Raw genomic sequence first — 8,557 nt, 5'->3', positions numbered from 1 at the left:
TCATCTCCAACTACTGGGGTTGTTGAGCTCCCCGCTCTCCACGCCAGACTTACCTGTGGAAGCTCCTCCCCAGGCTGTCTGGTGGCCATGTACATATATGCATGATGCCCCCTGCTTGACTGTTCTGTTCCCACTCCCCCAGCCCCTTGCAGGCTGGAACTCTTCCTGCCTGCAGAGAGCTCTTTGCAAAAGTGCAAAATCTGTGTATTTCTACATTAAAATGAGAAATGTAGAAACACATAGATGTTTTTCTCAGTTAAAAGGGAAAATCCATGGGTTTTTCTGCTTTTCCATGGGAAACAGAAAACCTGGATCCCTGGTAATAAGCAGGAACACAATATTGTCCAGAATTACTAAGAAAGGAAGTAGTGCGGAGGCTCAGAGGAGGAAAAATTAATAATCCCATTTTATCTGTGTGGGGTTCAAGGTGATGAGAAGATGTCCTTACAAACATGTAAGAAAGACTAGCCAAGATTTTAATTTGGAGAAGAAGAAAAGTCTGAAGTAAGGAAATACATTTGTGTGAAGACAGGGAATATAATTGACTTTGTACTTACCCAAGAGTTTAAAAGGAATAATAATGAGTCTTGTGAGACCCCTGCAGAAAGTTGGAGGAGAGATAAGGAGAATCCCCTGAAAGACATGCTGAAGAAACAATTAGAGAGGTGGAAGGAGAACCAGGAGAAGACAAGTCCACGAATCCAAGCGAGGACAAAATTTCAAGAGCATGAGGAGGGAATACTGGTTTTGAGATTTGGCTAGGATGTAGTCATTATAGATTTTGCTGAGTACAATTTCAATTGAAACTCTTGATTTTTTTCATACCAAGGCAACAATCTGTAAGGCCTATTTCTAGGCTGATAGGTCAGTCAACAACTTAAGAAAATATCTCTATATCAGTTTACTGGCATTGGTAATAAAGATTTTTCTAAAATGTGCCAAGACAATATCCATTAACTCTTAGCAATATTACTCTTTAACTCCATCTCAGACTTTTTGACCCTGGGAATAAGGCCTAGCCTCAGAGCAAACTCTCATGCATATCTGCCTAGGCCTGTCATTTTGATTTACCTCTCTTCTATGTTTTGTTTTAGGAACTCATGCTGAAGCTAAATCTAAGATTCAATAGAAGTTTACAGCACTGTGAAAAGTGTAATGCACTTACATTATTTCTACTGCTCCACCATCCCTTTCTCCCTGGAGCCCCTTTATCCACAAAAAGTGGTTTCTGCCTGGGCTCTTGTATTTTGAAGCCTTAGGTCATAGTTTACACCTCCTTTCTTTATGCATGTCTCCTCTACCGTGAATTCCAGTTCTTCTGTTTTTAAATTTAAACCCTGTGCACTCCCATTTCTGAAGATCAAAGCACTATATAGCAATCCATTTCTCTTTTTCTCTTGCTTGTAGTGTTCCTGTCAGTTCAGTTTAGTGTAACCTTAAAGATGAGTTTGATTTCAGTTTATGCTTCATTTCACATTACCTGTCACTAATAACAAATGTGTCCACAGTGATCGAGGACTAAATGCTTTTATGTGCTATTTCCTTCCCCATTCTTCCTAGAGTCTGTTTATTTTTCTAACTTTGTCTTCTTGCAAATGCTCCAGGTGAATGAAAGTAATCTGAAACAGTGAGTAATAATATAGGCACTAATCAAATGTTTTGATTTGTATATAACATGTTGTATTTACCTGAGATGACTCTAAATTTAAGATGACACTCCAATATTTAGTTTTTAGACAAACAAATTTATAAATCTATTGTAATTAATTATGTCTATAATCTAATTTTTGGAGGATCATCTTAAATTTGTTCCTCCCACTGCTGCAGCAGGGCAAGCTGAGGTGGGTAGAGGGAAGGTGGTGGTGGGGCAGGGAGCAGGGGAGCCAAGTAGCCTGACCCCACTCCCCGCATCGTTACATATCTTTCCCTTGCAGCTCCAGTTCCTGCTGGGGCCTCACTCTGACTGGAGCAGAAAGTACAGAGTATATGCTACCTCAGGTCTCAGCCTGACCATGAAGAAGCGACTGTGGTAGCGGGAGCTTCAGCCCTGGCCCTGGAATTGGGCCTAGAGCTGCCACCACCACTGCATGGCCAAGCAGGGGCTGGAGGCAACACATGATCCATGCCCTCTGCCTCTGGCCAGTGGGGTCCAGCAGGAGCCGGAGCTGCAAACAGAAGGTAAGCAGTGGCAGGGAGCAAAGGTAGGGGGGAGCTGAGGCTGCAGGGGGAAGGTGGCCAATGAGGGCAGCAGCTGTTACTCCAACTCTGACTCTGGACTTGGGTTTGGCATAGGAGCTGCAACTTCTGCCACCCCTGGCCACTTGACTCAGATCTAAGACAAGGGGCTTTTCCCTCCAAGTTGAATAGGCAAAAATACCTAATCTTAGATTGAGTAAATATGGTATATATCTAAGCATCACGATTTGATAGCAATCAGTCACAGACTAAACTTGCTTACAAACAGTATCAGCTTTATAATGTCTCTGGTGTTTTCAGCTATACATTTTTACATTGATTTCTTTCAGTTTTCTTTCTTGTTTTAAAGTTTAGTGATGCTTCAAATCCTTTGTCATGCTCAAGAATGAAAAAGTCTCAAATGCTATCTTAACCATCAGACAAATACAATACCTATAGTGACCATCCTGGTGCTAGCTCTCCAGAACACTAGAAAGGGACTTGGACACAAAACATTACTTCAGACAAGAACTACTGTCTTAATTCTCCATCCTAATAATTATTCTTTGAAAATTTTTATTACAGATCAGTTCATGAAAATCAGTCCATTATAACTGATTGTTAGGTTACATTTGATTTTTAAAAATTATTTAATGATTTCTTCTGGCATTGTATCATTGTTTTCCATCCTTTTCTTCTCTCACTCAGTTGATAATTTATTTGTTTTTTATATTTTGAAGATGGGTTCCCCCCACCCTTTATTTTCCTTTTTAATAAATTCCAGTATCTTGCTATCTCTGGTCACATACAGACATTCAGTCTCAACTGGAAGAGCTGCTGCTCTCCCGGTAGAACCAATGAGTGTACACACATTCAGGATTTTTCTCTCAGAGCAAAAATGGCTGATCCAAGAGGAAAATAACTCAGGAACAACTAGGCTCCTGGAAGAGTTTGTTTCAGGAGAATGAACTTCTGTACACTTACCTTCTGAGAGGAGCCACAGCACAGTCCTCCAACTTCCCAGCAAGCTTTGGCTACCAGGGAGACAGACACTGTGTTACTCATAGAATCATAGAATCAATGAGTTGGAAGGGACCTAGACAGATCATCGAGTCCGACCCCCTGCCATGGGCAGCAAGGAGCACTGGGGGTAGCAGGGATCATAAGACCCCAGCCAGATGCCTATCCAGTCTCCTCTTGAAGATTTCCAGGGAAGGTGAGAACACCACCTCTCTGGGAAGCCTATTCCAGGCTCTGGCCACCATTACAGTGAAGTAGTTCTTCCTAATATCTAACCTAAACCTATCCTCCCTCAGCTCATGGCCATTGTTCCTGGTGACTCCAAGGGGGGCCCTGGTGAACAGACTTTCCCCGAGTCCCTGCTGCTGGCCCCTGATAAGGTTGTAGGCAGCCACAAGATCCCCCCTCAGTCTCCTCTTGCGGAGACTGAAGAGATTCAGGTCCCTTAGCCTCTCCTCATAGGGCTGGCCACAGAGGCCCTCAACCATATGGGTGGCCTCCTCTGGACCCTCTCCAGGTTCTCCACGTCCTTCTTGAAGTGCGGCACCCAGAACTGGACACAGTACTCCAGCTGCGGCCTGACCAGCGTCGCATAGAGGGGGAGCAAGACCTCTCTGGATCTGTTAGTGATGCCTCTGTTGATGCATGACAGGGTGTGGTTGGCTCTGCCTATTGTTTCGTCGCATTGGCGATTCGTATTCATCCTGGAGTCAATCATAACTCCAAGATCCCTCTCTGCCTCGGTGCTGCCGAGAGGGTCGGCCCCTAACCTATAACCATTATGCTGTTTCCCTCTCCCCAGGTGCAGCACTCTGCACTTGTCCTTGTTGAACCGCATCCTGTTCAGATCTGCCCACTTCTCTAACCTATCCAGGTCTGCCTGGATGTGGTCCCTGCCTGCCGGTGTATTCACTTTACCCCACAGCTTGGTGTCATCAGCGAACTTGAACAGGGTGCTCTCCACACCCTCGTCCAGGTTGCTAATGAAGATGTTGAACAGCACTGGCCCAAGAACCGAGCCCTGGGGGACTCCGCTTCCCACACCCTCCCAGGTCGACATCTACCCGTCCACCACCACCCTCCGGGTTCGCCCCTGAAGCCAATTTGCCACCCATGTGACTGTGCATTTGTCGATGCCGCAGTCCCTCAGCTTGCCCACTAGAATTGGGTGGGACACTGTGTCAAAGGCCTTCTGGCAGTCCAAGAAGATGACATTGACTTCCTCCTTCCCCTCTAAGCTCTTTGTTATTTGGTCATAGAAAGAGACCAGGTTAGTCAGGCAGGATCAGCCTTGCACGAACCCATGCTGGTTACCCCTCAACATCACTTCCCCTGCAGGACTCTAACAAATGTGGCCCTTAATAATTTTTTCAAAGACCTTCCCCAGGATAGAAGTGAGGCTGACTGGCCTCTAGTTGCCAGGCTCTTCCTTTTTCCCCTTCTTGAAAATAGGGACCACATTGGTCGTTTTCCAGTCCTCAGGGACTTGGCCTGAGCACCAGGAGTCCTTGAACTGCCGTGCCAATGGCTCCGCAATGACACCAGCCAATTCCTTCAGCACCCACGGATGAAGGTCATCTGGGCCCACTGACTTGGACACATCTAAGCCCTCCAGGTAAACCTTAACTAGGTCTGAACTAACAGTCAGGGGACTCGCATCCTTCCTGGGCCTCTCTACGCTATCACCCGAGAGCACCCCATTGTCAGCAGACAGGAACATGGAGGCAAAGAACTTGTTGAAGAGTTCTGCCTTCTCTCATGCATCCATCACCAACTGCCCTGCCCTACCTCGTAGGGGTCCAATGTTACCCCAAGACTTCTTCTTGCTACCTAATGCTGGACCCTAGTACTGTAGCTAAGCAGGGAGCCACTTCACAATCACCGTATTTTGCTGCAGGGATACACAGCCTGTGAGGTAGTCTGGGCCAGCCAGTCATGACTGCCATGCTCACTACTGTCATCTCTCAGGCAGGTCTGGGAGCCTGAAGAACATGCTGAGATGTGTGCACAGGAACCCTCTGGTTGCACAACAGCTCAGCATTTGAATGTCTGTTCAGGGGTCTCCAAGAAAGTTTTTCTACCAGGAAAAAAACCCCAGGAAAATTCTCCCAGATCATTTGAACATGTGTATGTGGCACTGTTGTTACACATTTATGCACTTACAACCAAAATTGTAAGTGTATTCAGTGATCAACAGAATTTGAAGCTTGCTGGACTGCTACTTTGTACTGATCACCAGATATTCATCTTAATACATTTTCTGTATCCAATATAATGCTGTATGCTGAGTACAATCCCTAATTTCCCTCTTCTTTCTTAGACCTTAGTTATGGTAAGAGCAGCAGTGGCTTTCTCTTTACACGTAAGTTGTCTATAGTATGTGTTTGGCAGAGATCCCCTTGTTAAGTCATAAATGAATCATAAATAGGCAGTGTAGTAGAAAACTCCTCATTTTGGAATTTTCTCACTAGAAATGATCTAATGTGTTTTAACTGATGGTAGAGGAAGTGACTGATGATGTTTTTAGATGAACATGGATTGCAGAGCCTTCTCCAGTGAGTACCTCTAAGCTTGAGCATGTAATGATTATATTACACGTGCTTCCACACAGGGGAATGTATTACACAATTATATTACACATGCTTCTACACACAGGGGAATGTATTCACAATGATTTTAGTGTAAAGATTAAAGTGTATTTATTTAAAGAATATGATTTTTAAAATTAATTTCTTGGCACATACTTTGCTCTGAAAAATATAATAGTCTCCTATGTCTTCCACATCAACAACCAATCATATAGTATCTTTCTGAGATTCTTAGGTTAAGGAAATCCATCAAATTAAATGGGAACAAATGTAAAACTATATGAGAGAATTTAGTGGCTTTCTTCAGTAATATGTCTCATGAAAACTGCTTCACAATGACAATTCCCCCCAAAGAAGGCAGCCTGAAAGACATTTAAAAGTGTGTTTTAAAAATATATATTAACTTTTGAACTTTATATGCTACACTGTCAGTTACTGTGTCTGAGCTAAATAAGGGCAATGAAGATAATGCATTATACAGTGCTATTTGTACGGTAGCATAGTGGTGTGGCTGTGCACCTGAGGCATATGGAAGATGCTACTGTGACTCCAAGGAACCAAAACCCTTTAGTTTGGCAACAGGTTTTTTTTTTGCCCTCCGCCCCCCACCTCCAAGTCAGCACTCCAGTCACCCTGCCCTAGTTATGCTACTGATTTGATAGTAGGATGCTCAAAATTACAGAGTTTCTGAATAAACATCACTGATCGTTTTGACCTCAAAATCTTCCTCCAGGATATGAAGATGTCTCTCAAATACTACTTTGCCAAGGCTATTTAAGGAAACTTCTGTCACTTTCTTAACCACATCTTAATTAGTGATACAGCTCTTGGAAAGAAAGTATTTTTCCAGTTTTTAATTCCATTTGCCACCTTTGAATAGAAAGCATATATTAAGAATTATTGCCTGGAACTGAATAGGGACAGCACAGTACAAATTAGGTTCACAACCACTTTACTTTGAGTGGACATTTATGTGGCAATAAAGAGTCTAAAACTTCTTAGTTTGGCAGTTTGACTATGGCATTTTCACTGGTATACTGCCTGATATTGTCTAGCATAGAAGTCATTTTGATTTTTTTTAATATTGGTAGTCATGTCTTTTTAGTCTTAATATTTTGATCATTTTACTTTATGTAAAAGCTTCACAATGAAATATATTATACTAATAAATTATAAAGATAATCAAAACACATGCCTTTCCTGTGTAACTTACACAAAAACGCTAGTATTCATCATGAGTCAGTCCCTCAATCAGAATGTTCTGGGTGGTATGCAAATGCAAAAAGAAGCAAAGATTGAAAGGAAAAGCTCTTCATTATAAATGAGTATGTTCAGTACATGAACACAAAGCTCACAAATGCTTCAAAACAGGCAAATTTGCAAGTTACTTGTCTGGAACTGATAACAAACTACTGTGTCAGTGCCACTGTAGATCCCAGTAGGATTACTGAAAACAGCATTATGTATTTCACATTTTCACAAGCTACCTTCAGAAACAATATTAATATACAGAGATTGTTGTAGGGTTTTGTTTTGTTTTTTACCAGAATACAATCTCTATAACAATTAGATCTGTAAGTAAATGTGAGCAAGATCCCTACTGGTCTGAATGTTGTATAGCCATTGATACCCATACAAAGTAGTTGAATGTATCACTGACATACCTCTTTATTATGGGCATGTCTCATAGTTGTTATTCCTAAATGTACATCAACTCCACACAGAACAGATGTTCCCTTCAGTTTTATTGCAGAAAGTTATTTACAGAAGCTATAGTCATGAAACTGAGTTTATGGAAAGTTATTTACAATAAACATTTTAGATTTTGCAATTTAAATTTCATGATTGGAAATAGTCTTTATGGCCCTCATTTTGTTTCTATATTCAACATAATGCTGACATTTGAACTGGTTGGGAAGCATGTGAGAGAGAAAATCAGTTTTGTAGTGGTGTTCACTCTTCTCAAAGAAGTAAATTATAGTACAAGGTTGTTTATACATATTTGGGAAACTTAGGATTTCCAGGTGGATGTAGTCTGACGTAACTGAATATTGTAGAAGAAGATTTCACAAAAATGAGGGAGTTTTTAAAAACTGGTGGCTTTATTGTATTAATGTCATAGGAAATATATTAGAATTATCCTCTACTTGTTTGCCAAGTACCTCAATCTATACCTTCCACCTCCTCCCATCCTGTTGGGCCTGCAGCACATGAAAAAGTTAGAGGTAACAGATACATCTTTCGTTGTGTTTGGTATCTGCTACTCTAGGTAAGTTGGGACTAGGAGAAAAGTCTAGTACTTATTCAAGTTGCAGGGTGAGCACTGACTTGAACAAATTCATTTTTCTCTCCAAAAACCAAGAAGGCAGAGAACCTAATTTTTAAGCATACAGCTATGTATGTGAATGCAATGCAGAAAGCTTTATATAAATATATTTTTCTTTGCCTTTTTATTCAACAAAATATCTTATTTTGGAGTAGAATTAACTTTTGTTCCCCTAATTTCAAATCCACCTAGAACTCAGGAGTTCAAAAGTTTGACTTCGATTTGGATGCTGTTAATTAGAGTTCTGCTGAGAAGGGACAGTGGAATTGGGACGAAGGGAAAAGCAGAATAAATAAAATTGAACAGAGCTTAAGTAGGTTGAATGCAAAATACAGAGGTTAATATCCTGGCCCCATTAAAACTCGTATTGATTTCATTGATACCAGAATTTCACCTAGAGTGAAAGAAGCAAAGGAGAACATCTGAAAAAATTGGAAAGATACTATAT

General features: G+C 41.6%; 1 protein-coding gene and 1 long non-coding RNA gene across 4 annotated transcripts in view; one reads left to right on the top strand and one right to left on the bottom strand.

Annotated features, from left to right (window-relative positions):
- Positions 1 to 2,089, bottom strand: part of LOC109287523 — a 21,884-nt gene extending 19,795 nt beyond the window's left edge. The window contains exon 1 of the long non-coding RNA XR_002094883.1: positions 2,079 to 2,089. This is a non-coding gene — a long non-coding RNA (uncharacterized LOC109287523). The remainder of the gene's footprint in view (positions 1 to 2,078) is intronic.
- Positions 1 to 8,557, top strand: part of ADGRA1 (adhesion G protein-coupled receptor A1) — an 841,033-nt gene that overhangs the window by 662,741 nt on the left and 169,735 nt on the right. The window lies entirely within an intron of this gene.

The sequence above is a fragment of the Gavialis gangeticus genome, unplaced genomic scaffold, assembly GCF_001723915.1.
Source record: "Gavialis gangeticus isolate Ggan-Ray unplaced genomic scaffold, GavGan_comp1, whole genome shotgun sequence".
Taxonomy (NCBI): domain Eukaryota; kingdom Metazoa; phylum Chordata; order Crocodylia; family Gavialidae; genus Gavialis; species Gavialis gangeticus.
Note: the sequence above shows the minus strand (reverse complement) of the source record. Positions and strands in the feature narration are given on the sequence as shown.